This window comes from Haliaeetus albicilla, chromosome 9, assembly GCF_947461875.1.
Source record: "Haliaeetus albicilla chromosome 9, bHalAlb1.1, whole genome shotgun sequence".
In the NCBI taxonomy this organism is placed as follows: Eukaryota; Metazoa; Chordata; class Aves; order Accipitriformes; family Accipitridae; genus Haliaeetus; species Haliaeetus albicilla.
Window position 1 is genome coordinate 718,448 of NC_091491.1, and position 26,739 is coordinate 745,186.

General features: G+C 48.6%; 1 long non-coding RNA gene across 3 annotated transcripts in view; it reads left to right on the forward strand.

Annotated features, from left to right (window-relative positions):
* Nucleotides 1-3,220, forward strand: part of LOC138686709 (uncharacterized) — a 95,539-nt gene extending 92,319 nt beyond the window's left edge. For all 3 annotated transcript variants that reach the window (XR_011326008.1, XR_011326007.1, XR_011326009.1), the window contains 2 exons: nt 104-324; nt 1,462-3,220. This is a non-coding gene — a long non-coding RNA (uncharacterized lncRNA). The remainder of the gene's footprint in view (nt 1-103; nt 325-1,461) is intronic.
* The last annotated feature ends 23,519 nt before the right edge of the window (nt 3,221-26,739 follow it).

Consider the following 26,739-nt stretch of genomic DNA (forward strand, 5'->3'; position numbering starts at 1 on the left):
GAAGACAAGCAGCTTTATACACGTTGATTTTCCATTTACGTACTAGGTGTGGTATAGCACAGTGACTGACCTTGTTTTTAAATATACTTCTAATGTGTTATAGGAGCTGTCAGCTGGACTGCAGACTTCAAGGACGGATGCCCAGGTCAGCTGTATCCTTCTGTGGGATTTCCAGATGATGACCCATTATAGGATGTTCTACAGAAAAGAAATCGGCTTGGATTCGGCACAGGGTCAAAGATTGCCAACGAGCTCCTGGTAGCAGAGCAGAAGACTGGCCTCTCCTGCCGACGTATCGGCTGTATTACAAAGTGGGATTTCAAGGTGAGACACGAATCCGGCAGGTCTCCTGGCGGCATTTCAAGGGCGCGCAAATGGGGTACGGAGGTCGGCATTATGCAGGTCTTAAAATAGGATGTGCAGAAAGGGCCGAGCTCAAGCTGAAGGACACGTTTAAGCACTGCTGACCTTGTCACCAAACCTCAAGATGAAATATCTCCCCAGATGAGTTCTGTTTATGATGTTTTCAGACTTTTTAATAGCACTATTGTAGCACGTTGTGGCTGTGATTTACACTGCGATGGCAGAGGGTATACTCCGGTAATCCGAGAGGACAGTCGGTCTTTGTGCGGCGAGCGCCAAGCGACCGCAGTGCTGGGGACCTTCCCATGCAGCCGTTTTATTGCCACTTTGGTTCTGGTGCCTGAACTGTGAACGGTAAAGGACACACTTAACCTTCAGACGTGGAGTCACCCAGACACATCGCGCTGGGGGGGACGGGTGGGAGAAAGTGGATAAATTGCACGTGGATGTTTATATTTCTGCATATTGTGGCTCCATTTAGCTGTCAAATGCCCCATTGTTATTCTCAAAGACATGTGCATTCACTCCTTTATTCTTTGATTAATAAGATGTGAGAGGGAATCTATGGCCATTGGGATGCAATGAATCAGTTCTAGGGAAAGCTAATTCGCTAAAGAAGAAATCGTACGTGGGAAGAAGCGATGTGGGGATGGGAGTGTTAAGCAAGAGGTGCAACTGACTGAAAGGCTTTCCTAGGCTCTCCCTTTAGATTATTCCTTGCTGTTTTTCACTTCTCGGCCCTCTTCCAGTGTCCTGGTTGAAGGACACCTTTTAAATGAGGGATGAGCCATAATGAGAAGAGAGATGCAAATTAATTAAAGATGACACTAGAAATGATGTGAAACACAATTTCTTTGGCACGGTGTTCGGATATAAGGGGGTGTATGTATATATATGCGTGTGTGTGTATGCAGACATATATACATGAGCTGTCATTGCTCATCACTTGTAATGCTCGTGAAGGACTACACAAATATGAAAACTAATAACCCCTAAACAGAGGTGTGGGGTGACCTTCAGTTAAGGCTGTGGAGTTGGATTCAGAACTCATGGGTTCACTTGTTCTCTCTCTCTCTCAATTTTCCTTTGTGATTTCAGGTAAAATCTTGAGCATCACGGGTGGCGGCAGCAGGTCTCCACCAAGCAGCAAAGCCTTCTCCCCAAGGAGCAGATGGGTAATGGTGAGATACCCCAGAGATGGGCTGGGGGGAGAGGGGGAGAAAGGGGGAAATTAAATGTTACCATTGTCTTTTTGTCTGACTGGGAGCCAGGGCAGAGAGGCGTCGCTGAGCTGTGCTGCTGACACTGGCTGAAGATCAGTCCCTGGCTTTTACAACACACAGGGGCAATTAAGTTTTACACAGTGCCTGGCGTTTCATAGTAAAATTCAGTGTCACCCTGAGATCTGCAGGAGTCCAGCGCTCGTGGCAGTCAGCGGTAATGTCAGAGGCTGCCTGCCCGCCAGCAGAGGAAGGATATTTGTATTTTCCTGGTGAAGCACCTGACAAACGTCATGTTCTGAGGTAGTTTGCAGCTCCCGTTGGGCAGCCTGATGCTCTGGCTGCTCCAGCGCCAGGAGGCAGCGGGCAGCGATGGCAGCGGTTGGGGTTTTTCCCCCGGTCAGCTCCAGTGAGGCAGTTGCACGGGGGACAGTGTGGTGTCACCTGCAGGTGCCCCCGTCTCTCCCTGCAGCGAGGCATGCCGTGCCCCGAGAGTTGGGCGAGGACGGACACTGGCTGCCCAGGGACACGGGCTGCGGCAATTTCCCCTCGGGATTTTCCCAGCGGCGCAGGGCTGTAGCAATGCTGTGTGGCCGCACACTTGTTCTGCCAGATTTCTCTGAGCAAACACTACATGTCATAAACAAGGTTAATGAACATTTTTTTTAACTAAAAGCATGCAATATGTAGGGTTTAAGTTGTTTAATGAAGCATTATAATTGAATGGTAATAGCTGTTCTTTCAAAGTCCTGAAAATAGATGGAAATCTGTTAGGATCAATGTATTGTCTACAGGGAACTAATCTATCTCTGAAAGAAGCTGGTGATTTGTTCTTGTTGTTCTATGAAATTAGAAAATACTGCTATTTACGAAGCACATTTATAAACCTTGCTCTCTACTTTTAAAGAGTTGGCTTAAGGGTATTTACTACAATTCACATTTATCAAATAATGCACATGTAGCTCCATTACAAAACCAACTTCAATTAAAAACAGATTTGAGAAGTAATGTAGTATGTAGGCTGTAAAGCTCTAGTGGAAGGAAAATGTACCTGGTTGAAGAATCAAATGCAGCTCTTAAAACCTGGACTGGTGGTATTTTAGCCTTTAATACAATTGTGTTCCTATAAAACCTTTTATTGGCATGATGCTGGTCATGGAGATGACTGCCAAAGTCATTCTGCCAGTGACTTTGCAGAATTTGGTCTCCTTGTAAGTGAACAGCAATGTATGAGTAACTAAGCAAGAACGTGTATTTTTTTATGAACATTCAGACTAGATCTGTATCCGAACAGGAGATCAATGTTCAGGTGACTAGGTGGGACAGGTAATGGGAATTTTAAACCCCATGGGAAATAAAAAATGAAAGAAACAGAGACCACTGGGCTGTACTTCAGGAGTTTTCTGCAGTCAGAGGTGTTGTACCTTAAAAAACCACACACCACTGTCATACGTTATCAAAATCTATTCCGAGCTCTTACATGTCCACTTGACTTCTGCGAGGAGAAGAGTAAAATGAAAATGTTGTAATGGATTAGAGAAAGCTAAACAATCCAGTGCCTTTCAGTGTGAGCCTGTGACATGTCAGAACTGGCAAAATATTTCACTGTGCAAGTTATTAAAAATGAGGAAATTGTATACGGTGTAAAGTTTGATCTTGATTGATTGTGTATGCTTAGAGCTAAGTCAGGTCAATCCAAGCCACTGCATTAAAACAGCAGTGACTTGACAGGAATTGCATAGACTGCTAACATGCTCAAAACTATTTTCACTACTTCGCTAAAATAAATACCTCAGTCCTGCCAAAACATATTAAAGGTAAAATGAGTCACCACGAAGGCAAACTAAAAGAAAACTCCCTTGCAGGAGGCGAACGGTGCTCTTGGTGCAGACCTGTGCTCCTGCCCACGGCAGCAGGAGGGATGCGAGGGGGCTGCAGACCCACGGAGGCTCCTCCGTGGTGGGTCAGCTCCGCGGGCTGGGCTCTCCCGAGGAAGGCGAAACGTTCTTGTTAGTAACCCCGGCAGCTCGTGCGACTGCCTGGCACAGGCTGTGGCAGGGACCGGGCGTGCAAGGGTGGGCAGGAGAACACCAAGGGGTGAGGTCCATCGAGGGGATGGAGCAGTGGCGTGAGCTGGGCTCCAGCCTGGGACTGACGAAGCTGGGAAGACCGGGCAGGCCGAGGATGAAAAATGCCGTTGTCTGTGTGCCCAAGTCTTAGGTGCTTTTCCTAAAGGATTATTGCAGCATGGGAGATGTCATAAGATAGCCCTTTCTCAGACTGGATTCTGATAAAAACATCCAGCTCGGGACGGTTCAGAGTCTCTGTGACAGTTGATGTTGCACCCTTTTAATCTTTTGAATTCCATTTGTGGGTGATGCTTGGGGAATTTTCCCCGCCCCGGTTCCTGTGCTAGGTGTTCACCCCAAGGGCAGTGAATGGCTGTGGCTGCTGAGTGCCATGTGGAGGTGAGGTGGCAAAACTGTTGAGCTTTCTCCTTCCCAGGTCGATTTGCTGGGTTTTGTTTGTTTTTTATTTTCTCTTACTGAGTTGAGGCATCTGAGGCAAAATAATCCCCCTTTTAAAGTTTGTTGAATTTGCATCAGCTGCAACTCCTGTGGGAAAGTCACAGCTGCTTATATATGTTTATGCATATGGAGATACAAAAAATAATAGCAGTATTGAGACAAAGGAATGGGCTCTTTGTGCGCTTGGACGGGGCCCAGGGCCGGTCCGTGTCTGCCTGACATCCCCCCCATGTATGTATACGTACCTAATGGGAAAGCCTGTCAGGGAATCGTTTCTTGGTTCAGCCTTCGCCGGGCGTGAACCAGCAAGCACTGTCATGGTTGGGGGATCGTGTCCGTCCCCCGCTGACAGGGTCTGTGCCGGGCCGGCCCCCGTGGTGCTGAGCGTGGCTCTCCTGCCCATGGCTGCTCCAGCAGCAACGGGGGCGTGGGCAGGATGGATCCCACGGCCGGGGCTGGTGGGTGTCCAGCTATCGGCTCCCGGAGCAGCTTCCCAAACACCGCGAGGGCTGACAACTGCGGGGCAAGGGAAGAGCCTCATGAGATGGAATGGCTTCAACTAGCCTTCATCCCTCAGTGAGAGGGGAAGGAAGAAAAACCCTCATTTTTAGAAAACCTGATGAGCAGGAATTAGCTAGGGGTACATGCCTGCGATGAGGCTAAATCTGAAGTAACTATAAATACCTACAAGTCCTCAGGAAAAGACAAGGATGTGAAGCTCCTTGAATGTCTCTAACAAGTGAAGGAGTTTGAAAAGGTCTCTTTTTTCTTTCAGATTCTTTCCCCTATCAAATCAAGGAGAATTGAGAATGAATCCCTAAACTTCTAATCTCTGCTTTGTGAATATATTATCTTCATGGCTGAAAAGTTAAGCTATTTCCTTTTTTTGAGCTGGCCGCAAACATAACTAAAAGCTGTAGACTAAAGATTGAAATACAAAGTTAAATTGCAGATGAGGAACAAACTTTTTCTCAGTAATTTTCCAGAGGAAAAGCATTTATATTGTATTTCTCGCGGTGCAATCTGCCGTCTCCTTGCTGCCTCGAGGAGCGCGGTGCCGGGCAGCGTGGCCCCGCAGCGGGAGGCAGCAGCTCCCCTCCCACCTGGGGTCTCGCCTGGGGTCTCGCCTGGGCACCCCAGCGAGCGTTCGATCTCCTCGCGTCCCGACTCGGGGCCACAGCCCCTGCGCCTGAAGTACAACGGGGACCACAGGACCTCCTCTCCGATGGTTCCAGGTGGGAGACTGTGCTCGTGTTGCACGGCCCAAACGCGGGGCCGTGCGCTGCACCCCCAGCCAGCGCAGCACGGCCAGGCTGCGGTCGTCGTCCATCGGCGCTGGGAACGCTGGAGCACGCAGCGTCCGGCCCCTCCTGCAGCAGAGCCAGTGATGCCAAGCTCGGGTCTCCCTCTTCCCAGTTCCCAGAGTGGTGGCAGCCTGACCCAGCCGAGGGAGGGGGGGGCACTGCCACCGGGCTGTTTCTGGGCACGGTGCTGGTGTTTGGTCAGGGTCCCTGGGGGTGACCTTGAACAAATCATGTAATGCCTCTTTGTTTTAGCTCCCTGGCTCTAAAAGTGGGAATAATCATTCCGCTCTCCAGCTGCTTGCATTTTGGCTGCGACCCCTGGGCCGTGTCCCCCCCCTTGCACTGCCAGGCACTCAGGGGATGCTAATACTAATAGCAGTGACCCCCCCGCTCCTCAGTTCTTCATCGTGAACTTCTCTCAATCTTGCCGCGATGCTGGAAACCCGAAACACAGGGGCACAAAACCACACAAAAAGCGCTTATTTATTAGCTGCGTGGGGAGGAAAGGGGGTTGAGCAGTAACACAATGGCCATGCAGCCGGTGCGAGAAGTCAAGACCATTTTAAGGGGCAGCTACAGCTGCTGTGGGCGAGAACAATAGTCACAGAGCTTATTAAAGCCAGCAGGATGTAATCAATGGTTGGGTTGGTGTTTTTAATGAGGAAGCAGAATTGAATAGAATAGGCTGCAGATATAGCCAGTGCATTGTGTGTTGAGTTGCGTGAAATTGTTAACAGTCTTTTTTCCCCTCTGGTAAGAACCCTGGTACAAATTATTCTGGGGACTAAGCAGGGGAAGAGCTTTTAGATCTCGTGTGTTAAAGTTTAAACCACAGGGAGACGACTGCAAGAGTCCAGCGCGTGGAGCAACATGCAGAGTGGGCTCGAGCACACAGGTTTTGCCGTTAGCCTGGCGGGCTGGAATGTGTCTTTGAAAGGTGTTTTACAAGACCAAATAGCCAGAAACCCACTGCTCGTCTGCTGGGGGGCGAAAGAGGGGACGAGCCCCTGGCCTGGAGCAAGGGGGATCTGGTGGCACCGGGCCTCACCCCAGAGCAACCCGCCCTGCTCTGCGGCGAGGATCCGCTTCTCGAGAGCAAGATTTTCCAATTAATTTGTTCACTCAAAAGAAATGCAGAGCCAAGTTGTCAGGTTGATTTGAACGCATGAAGAGTTTCTGTCAGAAAGTTAAAAGTGAAAAAAAGTATATGTAACGCTTTCTGTTGATGTTTTACAACCTGAGAAGCGGAGAGGTACGTGCTGGCCAGTCTGGGGCTTCATTCACCATGGGGCTCTGCAGGAGGTGTGCTTGAGATAACTCTTGTGGGGAAAAGTTTGGTTACAAGCAGAGCACCAAGAGCTGTCAAGACCTAGAATAATACTACATCTTAAGCCAGCTAAACTTTGTTGGAAAGGGCATCCTGTAATGAATTTAAACAAGCTCAAAACAAAGTTTAAAGCATTAGAAAAAACATGTACAATCTCAGGACTTGGACAGCCAGATGCCACAATCTAATAATTTAATATAGTCTTAATTAGGTTTTGGTGTGGGGTGTTTTTATAAAGCGATCTGTCCTTCGCTGTTCAGAAACGACTTTCACGCAAACTGTGTCACTGTTACGATGAGCCAAACCTGCAGCTGCCGGTCAGCTTCTTGCTTGAGGAATGTGAACTACATTTTCTGAGTGCAGCAACGAAAGCCCTCCTGTCCTTACTACCTGTAAACAGGCAAGCAGAATGCAAATTACTTAAAACAGTGCTTAGGAATAGGTGTATCCCTACAGCTGAGAAAGGGGCCAGCAGCTGGTAGGATTTTTCCCCATCTCCAGAGGTCTGCAGCTGAGGTCGTGCCAGGCAAAGAAAAGGAGCTTTCTCTCCAGACCTAGAAACCCACCTGCATTTTGTTAACTTCTAGAGCTGTCCAGGAATGAAAAAGCCGCAAGCTGAAGCTCGTAAGAAAAATGGTCAACTATCTGTAATTGTCAGTGCTAGCCAAAAAAGCAGAAATGGCTCTTTTTATAGAGCTGAGCAGGTCCAGCAGTAATAAGTCACTGCTGCAGCCTGGTGCTTGGGTTGTGGTGACCTGTCACCAAGAGTAAATGACAAAGTGACTTTGTGAAAGGAAGAACAGGGAACGTGAGGGACACGTAAACACTGCGGAGGGTTTGGATGGGGGGAGCAATACTGCCGAGGTTGGAGCATCCCCAGCCAGAGGGTGTTGTGTGGGGAGGGAGGCAGCCCCCTCGGCGTGGGGCCGGTGGGTGGGAGCCAGCCTGAGGACGGGCAGGAGCGGACTGCAGTTCAGGCTAAGCTGAGTTTACACGCGGGGACTGGAAATCAGTTTTAGGAACAAGAGGGCTGAAAAATTTCCTTTGTTGCCAGATCTGAAACAGTTTTGGTGCTTGTGTGGCTGGCGGGGGCAGGAGGTGTTGGTCTTTTTTGGTACGAGGATGGCTACCCTTGTTTTGGATTAGATGAAGATGAAGGTTTGGGCTGGGATTGAGTTTTACAAAAGAAAGGCTGGAGAGCCTGCGCATTTTCTGCTTTTCAAAGTACTGTAGACAGTCCCGTCCTTGTCTAGAAGTGGTGGTGAAGTGAGTCAGCTTAGGAAGAGAGCCAGGGACCGGGAGAGTGTTGGGGAATTTATGTGGTACCCCTCGAGGCAAATTAAGGAGAGGTTTGTGTGGGTACCGTATAAATTCCCCAACAAAAGCCGGGGAGCTGTGGGTCAGGGATGCCGCTACGACTTACATTTAGCAATCCGTACAACTGCAGTTCCCCGCTCATTTCCGACTGCCTTTCAGCATCAGATCGTCGCTCCAATTCAGTTTGACGTAACAAGTAATAAACATGCTGTATTCCCGGTGTTATCTGTGGCATGGTCTTTTATGGATGTCCCACGCCGTCATGAAAATACCTGCTGTGTTCAACTTGTCTAGCGTGGTTACGATGAAAATCATTTTACAAAGGAAAACTGGTAAGTGCTCATTAGGAAGAGCCAAAGTACCGGTGCCGGCCCGTCAGCCCTCGCGCGGGAGCAGGCACGTCCCGACTCACGCCGACGCGGGGCCGCGGCCGCTGCACCCACCCCACGGCAGAGCCACGGCTCAGCACCGGCGAGGGGCCACGGCGCGATGGGCCGCCGGGTCTGCGGGGACGCTGGCACCGTGCGCTGCCCTGGCACGCCCTACCCCGAGAGCTCAAAGTGCTCTACAGACGTTATTTAAGCAAATTCCATTGAAGTACCCCGGTGAGGTGGCTGTAATATAATGCTTAGCTCTTCTGGAGCAGATTTTCATCTTGCAAGTGTTTTGCAAACATTAATTAAACCTCACAGATGAGCAAGTGGCAACGTTCCCTCCTGTGGGATGATTTGCTTAATATTTAAGGTAGGTCTGGCGTTGGGCAGCGGGGGGGTGGCTGGGGCTGGGCAGGCATGGCCCCATCAGCTCTGTGCAGGGCGGCCGTGGTTTAGCGGGGCCGGGATTTCTGGTAGAAAAGGCTTTCGTGGTTTCTTGCAATAGACAGTTTTCAGCAGAGGGTGAAGTCCCCACTCCACATAGCCCTTTTTTTTTATTTCCATAGCTGATGAAGAAATTACATTTGTTCACATTTTAAAACTGATCAGAGAATTATGTGCGTATTTTCCACCCCGTGGCTTAAAAGCCCTTATCTACACTTTTTTTTCTGTACTTGTTCTAAAATGTGTTGGCCTTAGCAATTGATTACTTTAATTTCCCCAGGCAGGCATTCATTACACTGCACCACTCACATCATTATGAAATAAGATGCTTTATGCAGCAAAATGACTCTGGTACAATTAGCAAGATACTGTTTCTAAAGGAGCCCTACACTTCTGCTCAGGTAAAAGGGCATCCAGGGCAATCATTAAAAATAAAAGAAAATAAATCTCTGAGGAATCAATGCCTTTCCCATAATATTTGCTCCTTGGCACTGATGGTGCCAAGCATTTAAAAAACATGAGTCAGGCTTCAAAAAATAATCACGAGATTTCTTTAATAAGTGGGGGAATTGAAAGAAAGCAGCGGTGGTGCTGCGAGCACGGGGTTTTTCGGTCCGCTCCGGGGCGGCCGTTCGCCCCCCACCTTTCTCCCCTCTCGGTGCCGCAGGCTGCCCACCGTGACACCCACCGCGGCGCCTCGTGCCGCAGCCCCTTGGCTGCTCCTCGATGCCACTTGCGGAGGTGCGACCTCTCTGGGCTTCTGTCAAATTCAGCTGGGGCCGGAGCCCGCCGGAGGAAGAAGGACGTGGGGAAGGCGCAGGCACCCACCGGCACGTTCCGGTCGCCCACCCCTGCAGGCTGGCTGGGAAGCGGGCAAAGACAGTGATCCAGGGTGTGGGAAGGAGACAGGGGCTGAGGGGGGCTCGCGGGGGTCCCGGCTTGTGTCAGGGATTTCATCACGGAGCCGAAGCCTGAAGGACACCTTTTTTTGCAGAATTAACCCCGGGACTCACCCCGGCCCACGTGCATGTGGAGCGACGGCACACGCCGTGTGGGCCAGTCTGCCCAGGCACCCCCGGCACCGTTCGGCTTGCGGGGACCAGGCGATCTGGCATCGGCCAACGGGCTCTCTGTGTGCGGATGGTGATCCCACGCGGGATCCCAGCCGGGTCGGGCTGCCGGTATTTCCCGAGGAGGCTTTGCAGCCAGCCCTCAGATAATTCGTTTGCTAATGAAAAGCAGAGAAGAAAGAAAAAAACTTTTTTTTTTTTCTTCTTTCTTGCTATGGAAACAAGAGGAATTAATAATAGAAATTCAAACTAGAGGCCTATTTTTTAGTCTGTCTCAAGCAAGGATTATTATGTGTTGATTATGATTAGGAAAAGTAATTTTCTTCCATACAGACTGTAATGGATAATGGCCAAAACAGGCTGTTTACAGTCCCCATTTTTTCATGTATTCAAACTCCAAGGAAAACCCCCTGCTCAAGGGCTGCCTGTTGGCAAAGAGCAGCCGCTACCCCCAGGGGCCGCAGCGTCCCGTGGGCTGTGCATGGCCAGGCAGCATCGGGGGGGCCCTGCTGGCCCCGAACCACTGGTGTTTCCCTTGCAGCACCCACAGGAGAAGATAAAAATGTTCAATTGGTTTTTCTTTGTGGAAACCCACTTCGCTGGTAAAAGCTCCCCATCTGCCCTGGGAGCGCCGGGGATCGGTCCCGTTCCTCCACCATGCAGGTGACAGATGATGGCTGACCCCGGTCACTGGTACAGGTGGGGACAGCCCGCTCCTGCGGCCCCTGCCAGACCCCGGCACCGGGGGGCTGCCCATGGCCGGCAGCATCGCCTGCCCCAGGCGTGAGCCTGAGGGGTGCGCGGCTGGCCATCCTGTTGGAACAAAAAAAGAAGTTTGGAATTAAAATTTAGAAGGAAATTTTACAGCCAAAGCCCAGCTTTGTGCCAGGGGCTACCCTGGGGCACAGACACCAGCACAAAGCCCCCGCAGAGCACGGGGGCTGCCCGCTGTCCCTACTGCAGCCCCGACTGGAGGAGCTGGCTCTCTCGACAGCCGTGGGTTCTATATTTAGGATCATTTCTGCTGATGCCGACATAATTAAGAGTTTGCTAAATGTGAGCTTTTTTTTCCCCAATAAAGAGCTATTTTCTTGCTAGCTGACAAGTGTGCTGTAGCCTTCATTCCAGCAATACTGGTGCTCGAAACCAGCAGGCGGAGGGATGGGGACCGGCAGCCCCAAGGCGAGGGGACGGCTGCCCCAGCTCGGCCGCAGCGGGACCAGCCTGGCCAGTGCCCTCTCTGCAGCCATCCTTCCCCAGCACTGGGGTTCCCAGCTGGGTTCCTCACCGCCGCGCTCCGGGGGGGGGGATTGTGGGCAGCACGGCAAGGCGCAAGGCAATGCTGCAAGTCAAAGTGAATAAAATGAGGCTTCAGGGGTAAAAAAGTGAGCTCTGTGCTTGTGCCTTCCCTTTTTTGAGGTGCATGGCGGGGGGGGTGACAGCCCCCATCCCGCAAGCTGTGCAGGACCCACTATGAACGCTACTGCTCTACGATGAGGGGTCTAGTGCTGATCCACCCCACGTGCCGGCGCGGCAGCTCCCGCAGTCGGTGGGAAATGTCCCCGCCACGGTCGGGCTGCCCAGCGGAGCGTCCGACAGCCAGTTAATCATCGTTACTGGGGCTGCAGTGCGACTCTGGGGAGGAGCGCGCGACGGCACCGACATAACGGCCCTGACACAGTTCAGTGGGGAGCCATTACGCCGGCGGTAACGAGGGCGCTGGTACGTTAATGTTAGTGTAAGAAGTCATAGCCGGGAAACAGAGTGGGCTTGTCTCTTCAGAACAAGGCAGCACCACCGCTCCGGCAGGACGGGTCACGCCGGTGGCGGCCGGTGGTCGTCCCTCACCTCTTCGCTGGGCGGCATTGTCGTTTATTCACCGAGCGATCATTTTCAGGAGGAAAAGGGCTGGCGGGGAGACACCGCCGGTCTTGGGGAGCGGCTTTGCGGGGCACGGCGGCACCGGCCAGCGCCTGAGCACGGACCTGGCCGCGGGCGCACAGCGGCTGAGCGCCGGGGCGGGCGGGGGTCCGCGGCGGCCCACGGGACACCTGTCCCACGCTGCTCCCTCCCGTAGCCGGAGGCTCGTACGGCACCGGGCCCGTCACCGAGGCTCCCCCAGCCCGGTCGCCCGCCGCCGCTGCGCGGGTGGCCGGGGACGTGCCGCGGCACCCGTGGACGGGCGTGCCGGCAGCCTGCGCCGGTGTCACCGGCGGGCAACCGCCGCGCTGCCCACCCCGCCTGGGCTGACCCTGGGTGCTGCTGCCGACACGGGCCAGGGGATACTGGGTCTGTGTAGAAAGTGCGGCATGTCATGACGCAGAACGGCGTATGTATAGTTATGTACTATCGAGTATATACTGCATGATACGTATACGTATGCGTGTCATACAGTGTAGATAAACAACAGCTATAGGTAAGTAGTCTATACATAAACCTATGTGTGTACATATGTATCATACAGTGCATATGTACTACATGATATGCATACACGTAGTAGACATTATCAGTATATTTTCTATAGGGTATATATAGTACTTATCTCTATACATACTATATAATGTATACAGTATATATATACACACACTATATAATATATATCACTATATAATCTATAGTATACATATAATATGCATATACACGTATAGTGTGTGTGGAGAGAGCATGTGAAGAGTGTATATATATACATGTATGTATATAGTGTACACATACACACTTCTCACATGTGCTCCCTCTGCACACACTATAGCTGTTATATAGCATGTACCAGACAGTATACATATGTGTACTAGATGGTATAGCATATACTACATGCATACATTATATGTATACTGTCGAGTATGCATATATGTATATTTACTGTATGATATACACGTATACTACATACTATCACATATTGTGCCTACGCTATAGTGTATATATACTGTATAGTATGTATACATTATACTATCTAGTATGCGTATGTATACTATCTGGTATATAATATATAATAATTATGCTGTATGAAGTGTGTGTATGTATAGTATATAGACAAGTATAGAGTGTATATATATTATATACACAATTTCACACATGCTCTTTTACACACTAGCTATTACACAGTATATATGTATACTGGATGATAGTATAATGTCTACTATATATGTTCATGCATACTATATAAAGTATACATAAATGTATACTATCTGTATACATATGTATACTAGTGTCTACAGTGTGAGAAGAGAGCACATGAATTGCATGTATATATGTGTATATCAGAGTATATATAAGATGTATTTAAAAATATATAGTTCATGATATATCATGTTTGAGGAGTGAGCACATTTGTGTGTGTATATACATATAGTGTAAGTATATTGTGTGTGAATACATATACTCTGTGTAGTGTGTGGTATATGTAATATATAGGATATAATTATAAATAGTATATAGTACATATACTATATCTAATCTATAATATATAATATACTGTGTGGGTTCTCCAGAAGAGGGGGAAAGAGTATTGTGTATATGTAATATTGCTTGTGTATATAATATATAGTATGTGATTATAAATAGTATAAATTATATACTATATAGTAAATAGTGTATAACGCTTTGTATTTAAATATAAAAATATATAGACGGGGCAGAGTGGGAAAGAGAGGAGAGAGCGTGCTTGTGTGTGTGTATCTATACTGTGTACGTATATACAAAACATAGTATATAATTATAAATACTATAGAGTATATAAAATGTATTTTTTTCTACATATATGGTGGTGGGTGGAGAGAAAGAGAAAGTGTGTGTAGTTTACGTGTATGGGTACATAACATATATACTATGTAGTGTGCGTGTATCTGTATAGTGTGTGCATACATATTGTGTGTACATTATAGTATATAGCATATAATTATAAATAGTATACATTATAAATATAGTATATACTTACAGTATATAAACTATATAATATAGTTTATAATATGAATATGGACTGCGGCAGGGGCGGGGGGGGACAGACATGGTTTCTAGATAGACACTGGGCCGGGGGGGTGTAGAGAGAAAGATACGTGTGTGTGTGTGTGCGCGCGCGCGCGCGTGTGCATGTTGAGAATGTGTTTGTATACAAAATCTATATAATAAAGAGTATATAGAATATGTACTATATAAAGCACGGTGTATATAATATACAATGGGGAGAAGAAAGAGAGTGTAAATGTGTACATAGTTTGTGTGGTTTTTATGTACTTATAGTATATATGTGTTTAAGTATACTGTGTGTATATCTAATATATATTCTGTGTATGTATATATAATATAGTCTATAATATATAGTCTATATGGTCTATAATTATGAATAGTGTGTTTTATTTACTATGTATAATATGGTATGCAATATATAGTATATATACATATATGTATATATAAACAGAGAGTGTGTATATAGTGTGTACTTATGCATTTGTAGTATATACAGTGTATGTGTGTTTTGTGTGTGTGTGAGCAAGACAGCATGTGCGTGTATCATCTCTATCGTGTGTGGGAAAGTGTGTGTACAGATACACGCTGTGTGAGAGCAGCAAGAATGCGCGTGTGCGCATATACACGCAGAGCTATATAGGGTGTGTGCATGTGTGTAGTGTAGTGTGCATGTAGACGTACACTCAGAGAGAGAGTGCGCATGCCTGCGTGCATGCATTTGTCTCTGTATGTGCACACACTATATATAACATCATATAATTAGATATTATATCTAATCTAATTATATCCATAAAACTATACCCATAACTATAAAAAATGTGTGCACATTCCTAGAACGTTTATTTGCATATATAGACGTTTCTATATATATTTTGTATAGCCGTATACATATTCCATAGAGTGGGGGGTCGGTGCGCGTGCCTCTCTCCGGTTAGCGGGGTGCGCAGCGTGCCGCCTCACACTCGAACCCCCCCGCACTCCCCTCTCTGCTGGCTGGGCACACGGGCAGCTCCTGGTGGGGGTCTCCGAGCTCTCTCGGGTCCCTGAGCTGGCCGACCCGCTTGCCCCGCACCAGGCCAGCGGCTCCGCTCGCCCGCGGCTCCCGGCTGGAGGGACGATGGGCACGGAGGGCAGCGGCTGCCCCCAGCCTGGCACGGTAGCCGGAGGGGGCTTTGGCAGCCCCCCCGGCCAGCCCCCCGGCCGCCAGCATCCTTGTCGCCAGCGACCGTCCCCTAGTCCCACGGTGACGGTTTGGGGATCATCACCTCGCGGCGCTGAGAGCCCCCACCGTGTCCGGCTGGGGCGGCGGGCTGCCAAACCCACTTATCCCTGCAGCACGACTGCGGGCTCCGGCCTCGTTAATGCCATCCTGCTTGAGAAGCTTCATATGCTGAGTCACTCCTTTCTGTGTAAATATCATGGTAAAAAGACATGACATTTTCTGGGCCATTCTCCTGTATTAATAAGATTCCAAGTACAGAGTGACCTTTTCACAAAGGATTTGTAAATGCCAAAAACTGCATAAAAATCTCTCTTTCTCAGGCAGACAGAGGCGTCATAACTTTGCATTTATTTCTTAAATGGTGTTTTCCTGCCTTTCCCCTTTGGTTTTTATCATCTCTTTCCAATGAATGGATGTAATGAAAGCTCTACCTTCAATAACGACCACAGAGGAGAATGAGAAAATTTCAGCAATAAAATAATCGCCCGCCCAGGGAATCGCTGTGCTGTGGAGCTGAATGAATGAAAACAAACAAAGACGAGGGGGCCGGTGCCCCAGCAGGCAGGCGTGAGCCGGGCTGCGCATCCTTCAGCAGGCGCGGGCACGGGCAGAGCCTCAGCACGGGGAAAGGGACCACAGGCATCGCTCCGTGTGGTGGCACCTGCTGTCCCATTTTTCTCTTGCTTTGTGTATTCGGGACTATATAATTCATGCCTGCAAGAAGGAAGATTTGGCTAGGGCTTGTGGGAGAGCTGGGTGCAGCTTGCAGTTTGCCTATAATGAGGGCATATACTTTTTCTTACCGCTGAACCATATACCCACACAGAGAACAGAAAAATCAGCACAAAATAACCACCTGAGGTTTTTGTGTTACATTGCATTTGGGATATTTTATTTATTCCTGCCTTTACAGCATGCTTTGTTAATCTCTTTACATCTATTTCCAATAGGCCATAGCAGAGCTACATACGTCTACTTTAAAAATAATTTTAAAAAAACACCAAACAAAAAAGCAACGAAGCAAAAGGTTTATAACTTTACCAATGAATAAATGAGACTGCATACAAGAGGAGGGAAACGACGTTCGTTCGCTGCCGCATCGCTCCACGGTCGGGCCATGCAGGTACCAGCCCAGGCGCAGCCAGCGCCGCGGGCAGCCCACGCAGGATCCGATCCCCCTTGGCTCTCGCCGCGCGCGGCCGCACCGCCACCTGCTCCGGCACCCGCTGCCCCGCGCTGCCCGCATCCATGTGCATCCACGTGCTGATGCTCAGCCATCGCCTTTAGAGGATAGTGAGCGGTTTCGGCCAAAATCCAGCACAGCAGCGAACGGCCCTGGCCCTGGCACTGTAGCTGGCAGCCCTCACACCAGCCGTGGGACGGTCCGCGTCCTAAGCCATCCCCAGAAGCCATTTGTACAGCACGTCCTCCCCCATTTCATGCCTGCATCTTCTTTTCTGTTATTTCCAGAGAAATGCAGAAACTGTTTTACAAGCCCCCATCCCGCCAGGGCACAGGTCCTCCCCGACCTCTCTGGCCACCCTTCAAAGGAGCTTTGAGTTGGGATGAAAAATTGCATGAAGCTGGAGGATGGGGAAGGATTTGTATTGCTTTTTTTTTTTTTTTGCAAATTAAAGACCTTCCAATCGAATACGGACACCAACCAGGTTGAATCTGTGCTGGGTATCTCGAGATCACCACATCCCTCCAGCTGGTGGAGCAGCAGGAGAACCACTGAAGCTGAAGCTGCACCATTAAGGATTTGACTCTTCTGAAGGGCTGTCACTGTCCATCATGTTTGTGCATGTCAGTAGGAGCCGGCCAAACCGAATTCATTATCAAAGAGGCAATAATAGCCATTCCACTGCCTCCTCCTTGCCTGGTGACCCTCACCAACTGGGATGGCTACAACTACATTGCCTTAATTAACACATCATGTAAGTAGGCTTTCCTGCCTTTTTGCTTCAACTACATGGCCACCTTCTCTGTCCTTTGACCTGTTTCTGCATTTCTCATTTCATTTCATCAGGACTTCACCAAGAAGTCCAGCGCTAACACCGTTTAATTTATTCTCCCCTCTCCCTTTTGCAATAGCCCAAAGTCTTCATTTGTTGCTGGCATGGGCTCAACTTTTCATAAGCTACAGCTTAAAAAGGAAAAATTGAGGCTGGCTCTGACTCAAATGCAAGTTTCGTATTTTAATGTTTTATCACCTCAAAATATCATCCTCCTTTTAATTTCCTGAGTGATTCTTGTGCCCAGCTCACCAAATGCTAATACACTCCCCATGATTCCCACTCAGATTTCTCCCAAGTTTTTCTTGTTTTCATTTCCATTTCAATGAGAAGTATATGATCAGAAGGAGTAGGAGCAACAAACTGTAGGTTGGTACCTAATATGTCACCTCAAATAACGAGGATCTATACAAGAACAGGAAAAAATTCCATGGTTGAATAGGAATCACCAGGTATACATGAAGCCAGCAAAAAATTATCTATCTCTAATGTACTGGTAAATTATCTGGAGTCTGGCCAGAAGCTTGCATTTTCCAGTTGTCTGAACTCTACCGGGTTCTTCAGTCAAGGCCACTGAAATCTGAATAGTTGCTTGCTTGGTAGGCTTATCATGTAATGATGCTTGGCAGGTTTCATTTTTTCCTTAAAAGCCCCATATTATAGCAAAAGAAACACTATACAGTGGTGACACACGTTAGTTGCTCAGTTATCAGACAATCATCAGTGGTGCTACTGGTTGCTTTTCAGAGGTGTTAAGGGCATTTTCAGCCTCACAAGGGTCCAGCAGCAGGTCTCTGTACTGCTCGAGGCTCATGCGAGTGCTGCTTCATTAGGATCCACACTGCAGCTTTAGCGGCAGGACCCGTAACTGCTCCTCGTCGAGAGGACAGCCGGGTGCCAGCAGAACATCTGCTGGGCCCTGGGTGACCAGGGCTGTCGTCCCAGCTGACACAGCTGCCTGCCCCAGGCAAGCTGGGTGATGTCTCCAACCCAGAGTTCACAGCTGCAAAACAGGATCCGCGGTACGCTCCGGTCTCCCGAAGCTGTTTGAAGCACACGTCTCCAAGTGGGCATCAGCAGCCCCGGGCTCACTGCACGGAAAGAGGTTAAGCAGAGCTGCTTCCACATCTGGACAAAAGTTTAAGCTTTTCTGTGCTGGCAGGAGGAACAGGCGGAGAAGGGGCACTGAACATTCACAACCACGTCTTCAAAATATTCAGCAACTTATGGATGCAAGTAGGTGTTTCTGGGCAAGTTGGGCATCTGACATGCACGGCCGCTTGAGAGCCCCCCAGGGACTGAAGTGCCCCTGAAAGCCCTCCCTGTGCAGTCCTGGGGCAGCAGGACCAACACCTTCCCATGGCAGCTCCTTTTGTGGTGTTATTCTTTGATCTTTTCCATCATAATCTGGGTTTCCCTTCTGCAGAATAAGGCATTACTTCTTGTTCAGTTCTCACTAATGAGAGTAATTGGTCCCTGTCCTCTTTATTATGTCCCTCTAAGTATTTGTAAAGCGTTATCATGGCTCCCTCCAGTCCTCTTTTCTCCTCACTTAGAGATTCCCAATTCATTTTAATTTGTCCTCCCTGACCCTCCCTCCCACTCCCACTTTATACATCAAATAACTGAGCCTAATTACTTTGCAGACATATCACATTAGGATGAGAAAATTAAGGAGGGGACAGCAAAGTGCGCTGAAAAAGCAATTGTTTGAATTCCCAACTGACCAAAAGCTCTCACCGTGGGCTAACTGCAGCTCAGGTTAAGCAGCTCAGATGTGGGTGTAGGAGCTCTGCAGCAGTTTCCACATCTTTATCAGATCCCACCAAGCCAGCAGCTGAAGCCACACCGGGCATCACCTCGCTGCACCGCGCTGTGCCAGGACACGCAGCACCCGGGGAGATGCAGAGATGTGGGCAGAGGCACAACATTCCCTCCTGCACTCTGTAACGTTAAGACAGGGGTTAATCTGGATTTACAAAGTGAAAATGTCAGGCTTCATTTATATTCTGGCACCCAGTGTTAATTACCTTTCCGTTTTTTTTAGCAACCATTCTTGTGTTCTGTTTCTTCACTTAAAGCTGATAATAAGCTGTCCATCTATATAACCATTCTGCTGACACAAATCATGATGGATATGAAAAGCAATAAAAAGCAAATCTAATGAGACATTGCTCAGAATGAGACAAAAAAATTGAACCACGTTCTTTAATCATCAGTGTGCAAAGCCAACCGGAATAAATTTGTTTCAAGGCGGCCTCATTTCTATTTAAATGTAAAATACACTGGAATGTTTTAAGAATCACAGAAAACTATGGATTTCTGATAAAGTATTATCCCTGTAATCCCAGCCAAAAAAAAAACCCCAACCAACCAACAAACAAATCCACCACCGCCCCCCCGACAGTGCAAAGAGGACAATGGCTTCTCTTGCTCAGATTTTCCAGAGTGAAATGCAAAAAACTGTAGCTACCACGAGGTCACTCAAAACTTTAATCACTCATTTGGTCTGGAAGACAAGGACTCATAAAATTGCCAGCATCATCATAAACACTGGTAGAAAAAGCCTAATTCTGACCTGATGCTGTTATAAATAAGAATATAATTGCATAAATTCAATAAGAGATCATGAGCAGCTTGAAAGGTTTAGTCCTTTGCCTTTCCTCTGAAGAAAAAACAAACAAAAAAACTTAAAAATATTTCCAACCACAAGCAAAGCAAGAAGAGGATGAGGAAACATCACTGTCATCTGCATGTGACCCCAAGCAGATCCTGAATCCCCAAAATCTGCAAAACGGAAAGCTCAGCCCATTCCCTCCCTCAGTAGGAGTGCAGGACCCAGCTCAGTGGTGTGAAAGAGGCCACCGGAGCCGTGGAGCAGTCACTCCGGGACATGGCACCACATCTGTTTGGGCAAGACTCATAAACAGCTTGGAGCAGACACTGGGAAAAGCTGTTAGAGGCTGTGTGGTTGCAGACCTGAAATTATCCTGCCTCTGTTGTGGGGCTGACACCCATGCAGTCACACGAGCCTGCTAGCTGCCAAGCCAGGCAGCCAAGGTGCCCACGCGTCCGGAGGGCACCCAGCATCCCGAGGGCACACAGCATCCTGAGGGCACCTGGCATCGCGAGAGCACATGGCATCCCAAGGGCACACGGCATCCCGAGGGCACACGGCATTCCGAGGGCACACGGCATTCCGAGGGCACACGGCATCCCTAGGGCACCCAGCATCCCGAGGGCACACGGCATCCCAAGAGCACACGGCATCCCGAGGGCACACGGCATCCCGAGGGCACACAGCATCCCGAGGGCACCATCCCACCAGCTCCGGTGCCTGAAGCTGTGCTGGGACGAGAAACTGGGGGATCTGTGAGGGAGGTGCTGAGCAGTCCCGGGGTCTTGCAGGAACACGGAAGCTTTCATGCTTCTTCAAGGTACAACTCATAAGAAAGTTAAACCACTCCCAATTTTGTCCGCTGAGCCCAGACTTGACAGTTATTTTCTCTTCCATCTGCCACACGATATAATACTGCAGGTCTTTGCACAGGACAGTCAGATCATCTCTGGTCTTGCGGGAGAAAGAAAAAGGCTGGGAGAGGGACATCGTGTCTCGGTCCCCTCACAAGCAGGTAGCTCTCTGTGCACTTCAGAGAGGCAGCAGCACCCACTGAAGTTTGCAGTCATCGCAGTTTTCCCCCTGTGCTTGAGCAGCAGCTCCGACACCTACCACAGGCACTGCGGCAAACGGGCTATTAAAAACACCCCAGACGGACAGAGAAATCCAGCTGGTACACTTCGGGTTTCATCCTGATGAACTAGCCATGAACCTTTTCCTTCTTATGTATGCAGAATCAGCTTCTAGGCAATATTTTTTCTCTCCTCCCTTTCACCCCCCCCCAGTAGTCATATTTTCCCACATTTTACTTTGAAGCTGTATCTCTAATTGCACCCATTGCAGAGTAAAACATAATGGCTAGCTATAACACCCAGCTCCACTGTAATGATCCAAATGTTTCAGAGCAATATTCCAAATGCTGTGATTCTATATTGGGAAGAATTATGAAATTTAGAGTAATAATGCCAATCTTTCAGAACAAAGAGTCAATTATATAGCTCAAGGGTGTCTAAAAATAAATCAAGGTGCCAAACTGTGTGCTCAGCACAGCAATCTCACATCAGTTTCAAAGTATTTGTCACCCCTTTGCATGGGCTGGGTAGGACAGGCATCATCCCCTGCCCTGCAGTTTCTCATCCCTGTCTCCTCTGTTATCAAAGTATTGTTTGCAACATGCTGTCACTGTAAGCTGTTGGGTTTTATTTGTGTTATCACTCTACTGCACACTGTTGAAGATCAGGGTGTACAACTACTAAGGTCAAACCTGCATTGGAGAATACAATTAGGGATAACTTTGGGGTTAACTCCTAGAAATGGGTTCGGCTGGTGTAAAGGGCTGGAGCTGAGCAGAGGAGCCTCTTGCAGCAAACAGCCAGTGGCTTCATTCCTTGAAACACAGCACCCCTCTTGCCTGAGCCCCAGCTACCACGGTCTTCTCATGAACTATTGCACAGACTTCACAAATACAGATAAACTGCAATGCGGGTAGTAGTTCATAACATCCCTTCTATCGGACGGAGAGGTCTCCTGTAGCAGCACCCCAGGCTGTTGGAACACAAGGAAACCAGAACGATCTCGAGCCCCATCCGTATGCTTTCGCACTGGGAAAGCTCCACAGAGCCCACATGCTTCTCTACCTTCACTAGCTCTGCATTACCTTCTACTAAATACAGAACATTTCAGTGAACCAGTTCCTCCTCTCTGCCACAAATGTGAGATTAGCTTAAAAATCCTAAGTCTTCAAAATAGAAATTCACTTGAGGGTCTTTGTTTACCTTCTGGATAGAGATTTCAGAACATACTCAGATCTGATTCCCCCCCTTTTTATGCACAGATAAAATCATTAAGAAAAAGAAAAAAGACTCCCAGTTCAGTGTCTTCAGAAAGTGAGGCATTAGTAAGCAGCAGATGTTGTTGAAACCTGCAGTGAGATTTTGGATAAATGGTGTGAAGGTGAGACTATGAATGTCTGTTCCTTATGCTCAGTACAACGGGAAAGGGGCACCCAGTTAAATCATCAGGCACTGTGTAATTAAACTGTGAGATGCATGACGGCCAGAAGGATAAATGGGTTCAAAACGGATTCAGTTAATTCAGAGGAGAAACCTATCTGTGGGTATTAAGCCCCTTGGTCCCAGTGCAACTTCTGGCTCAGGAATTCTCTAATCTGGTAATTACTGGAAACTGGGAGGCTTATTTGTAGGCGTGGATCACTTGGTGTTTGTCCAGTTTCTGCTGGAGACAGTGTACTGGCTAGATGATTTTGGGTGCTCCAACGTACCTAGTCTTTTGTTTGGGTCTTTTAAAATCATCTTACCAGACCTTCTGTGGTGCTCACAGCCTCCAGCATCCTTCATCAATGATCCGAGGGCCACGAGCTCACCTGCCAGCAAAGCCCTCAAAGCCAGGGTCTGCACAGGGGGTGTCCAACCACAGGGGTTTATGGATCAGTCATTGTCACTCTCAAGATCGCAGCAGCACAGCGAGCCGTGCACGAAGGGCAGCGAGGTCGGTTCGGTTCAGCACGTGGGTCCGGCAGCTGGAGTATCAGTCACGGTTATCAGCCCTGTTACAGGAGCACAGAAACAACCTCCACGTCACCCACCCACAGCCTCACAAGGACTCTGCATGGCCTCACCTCTCTGCAAACGCTGCCCGCCTCCACGGGTCCTGGGCTCTGCCTCACACCAAGCTGCCCTGCCCGCAGGCGGACACGACACTTCCACAAAGCTGTTTCCCTACATCTGCAAGCCCGAGGTGCTGAGGAACAGCATGTGCCGGAGGGGACCAGCGGCAGCAGCACATCAGAGGTGCCTCGGGATCTTCCACGGGCGAGCCCAGGACCTTGCTTGCATGTCTAATGCCACCAGTGAACGACGAGGATAAACCCCGCCTGGATGTAATGGCCTGTAACTCCCTTGGGGGTCCAGACCACAACTAGATGCTCAGTGTGTCCCAGTTCAAATGGGACAACTCATGGTTACCGGTAAAAAACATCCCACAACCTGGGCCTTTAGTCCCGGATAAACCCCAGCTCTATTCCAGCCTCAGAGCAAATCCCCGAGACCACAATCTCCTGTAAAAAACAGAGAGACATTCGTGCTATGGCTATTTTTAAAGCCACTCCTGAATTGCAGCCTGTCTCCTGGCACAGCGTGTTCGCAGAAGCCCCCAGGAGCCCGCATCTCCCCAGGGGATATCCCTGCTCTCACTGAGGTCTGCTCCTGACCACTGTGCCATCATCTCAGCTTTGTCCCTGGCAGGACAGCCAGGGACAGCCTTGTCCCTTGTCCCCTAGCCCGTCAAACATCCAGGAACACACCAGAAGATCCCAGCATCATTTTGCGTTTCCACTTTTGTATTCAGCTGCCCTTTAGGTTTTTGAGGGCTCTTTTTCCCTTCATGTTTCTTAAATTATTTAGATGATATTTTATTTTTGCAATAAATTAATTGCACTGGCACAAGATGAACATTAACATTTGCAGTGTGGGTTGAGAAAAAAAACCCCACCATATTTAAGCCTCCACACCGAAAATGATCCTCACCACAAATGATGGTGTCACAGCAAAAGTTCCCCCTGCCAACAGAAATCGCTGCTTCTCCTTCAGGTCTTTTGAACTTGAATGCCTCCACTGCAAACGACACTAACAACAACAAAATCAAACATTTTTTTCCCCAACAAACACCCGGTCCTTGTGATTTCAGATGTGGTTTTGTTTCCTTGTTTTATCTGCATGAACAGTTTGAATGGTTTTATAATTTGCCTGTGCTTCCATTTTATTATATCTGCCTTCCATCTGTTATTTTTAAGGTTTATGTTACCATTCTCCTCTCACTAATGCCAGCGGCTCTCCTGTAAAACCGATGTTGCATCCTAGAAACTTATCATGTCACTTGAAAAATATATCTTGTGCATGATGGCATAAGAACTGCCCAGAGAAGAATGAATGGATCTTACATTAATGATTTTCTTGTAGGAAGAGCCCACACAATAGTCATACTTTGTGCAAATACATCTTCTCTTCTCACTGCACTTTCCAAAAGTCCCACTGAACAATACAGAGCCCATTCACCAAATCTAAAGAAAAAAACAGTTACACAAGAGTCTTTATCCTTTAGATAAGGGATGACACCATTTTCTGCCTTTTTAGAGAGTAAATTCTTTGCGCGGAGGGAAAACCCTCACCTTGTACAGCAGCCAGGGCAGGGCACTCTGAATGCAGTGGGAATAGAAAGAGTACTTGGGAGTTGCCGAGCTCCTTCCCAGGCGCCACGCTGGGCTATGTGCAGCCTTGGGCTCATCCCAACAGCAAGGAAGCACCGGAGCAGAGACCTGGTCCGCACGGATGCTCCATGATCTCTCCAGGGCTGCAGAAGGGGGGGGTAAATGAAAAGCCAGCCCTTGGACTCCCAGACCTGGGCTTTAGTGACAAGTGCCCACAGCTCTCCATCACTCTCAAACAATTACAAGTAATTCAGTCACTATATCATAACAGTCATCCTCGCTTCTAAGGATTTCAGTGGGTCATTGGCCAGGGATCTTTCAAAAAAACACTTTTTAATCAGAGCTAATTCACTGAAGCTCTCACGATGTGACCTGGTGGGTTGTGCTGGGCAGGTGTCTTGGGTCCACAGGGCCCAAGTGAGGGATGTGGAAGCCCAGCGGTCCGGCCACCGCTGCCACGGCAGGACATGCACACCAATGCCGCCTTAGCATCAGGTGGAAGAATCCATAAACGTGCAAAATAAATATAGACTCCCTTAATATTGTCTCCAATACTAAATTCTCAACCTCAGATAGACGACAGATGAGTCCTGCACATGTCGCAGTCTTAGGCCAGTTAAAATTTTCACTTCTTTGTGGCACCACACAGTTTTTCTCCTTGTTTTATAATTTTCAAAGCACAAATATAATTGGCTCTGGCCTGCTACCAAGAGGTTTATTAAAATGGCAAGGGATGAAACTAATGATTGTTAAGAAGATCTCATTCCAAGGAAACCAAGTTGTTCATTACACGTTTATGGCTACTAACCAGCAGTGCTCAAATAAAGGCCTGTGGATTTGTTTACCTTGCCAAGGCACTAAGATGCATCCAGTCACAAGAATTCAAAGGTTGAGGCAAAAATCAATGCAGAGCTACTAAACACCCTCCTGCGCAGCTGGAAGAGACTAATTTGATGATGAACCTCGGAGTCCAATAAAAATGTGCATAATTTAAAATGTCTTAAAAACATAAGCTGCTAAAGTATCAATATTTAAACACCATCCCCTGCAGTGTCACCACAGATTTTGCAGGAAGAGCAGATATTGTTGAACATGAAGGTGACAAAGACTCAAGAATTCCCTGAAATACTTCTTTGGCCAAATTCCTGACATGGTTTTGAATAGAGCTGTCTCGGGGATAAAGTTGGCCCTAGCTCCCTCTCATCGTTAAACTACTGTGAAATGGGTTTCTAGTCTCGGTGCAGGTAAAGTGAGAGCCAGACGAATGCACAGAGCTAATTTTCAGCTGGATCAGCTCCGCAGCAAGCACACGCTGCTGCTCCCACCAGAGACGCAGCCGGTGGACGTGCTCGGTCGGTGAGAGTCAGCCTGGGTACCGCTGCGTGCCGCTGGATGCTGTTAGGTAGGACTAGCCTGAGGCAGGTCTTCTGATCATCCAGCCGCGGAGCCTGGGCAGAATATTCAGGTTTCAATACAGTCAGTGGAGGGAGGTTGACCTGCTGTATTGGGTTTGCGTGGCAAGGTTTTGGTAGTGGGGTGGCTACAGGGGTGGCTTCTGTCAGAAGCTGCTGGAAGCTTCCCCTGTGTCCCACGGAGCTAACGCCAGCCGACTCCAAGACGGACCTGCCGCTGGCCAACGCCGAGCACATCATTGATGGTGGTAGCGCCTCTGGGATAACATATTTAAGAAGGGGGAAAAAAGTTGCTGCGCAACAGAAACTGCAGCCAGAGAGAGGAGTGAGAACATGTAAGAAACAACCCTGCAGACCCCCAGGTCAGTGAAGAAGGAGGGGGAGGAGGCACTCCAGACACCAGAGCAGAGATTCCCCTGCAGCCTGTGGGGAAGACCACGGTGAGGCAGGCTGTCCCCCTTCAGCCCATAGAGGTCCACGGTGGAGCAGATCTCCACCTGCAGCCCGGGGAGGACCCCACGCTGGAGCAGGGGACAAGTGAGGAGTCCTGCCCCTCAGGAGGAAGGAGTGGCAGGGCCAAGGTGTGATGAACTGACCCCAACTCCCATTCCCTGTCCCCCTGCATTGCTGAGGGGGAGGAGGTGGGGAATTCGGGAGTGAAGCTGTGCCTGGGAAGAAGGGAGGGGTGGGGGGAAGGTGTTCTAAGATTTGGTTTTATTTCTCATTATCCTGCTCTGATTTGATTGGTAATAAATGAAACTAATTTCCCCAAGTCGAGTCTGTTTTGCCCGTGATGGTAATTGGTGAGTGATCTCTCACTGTCCTTATCTCGACCCA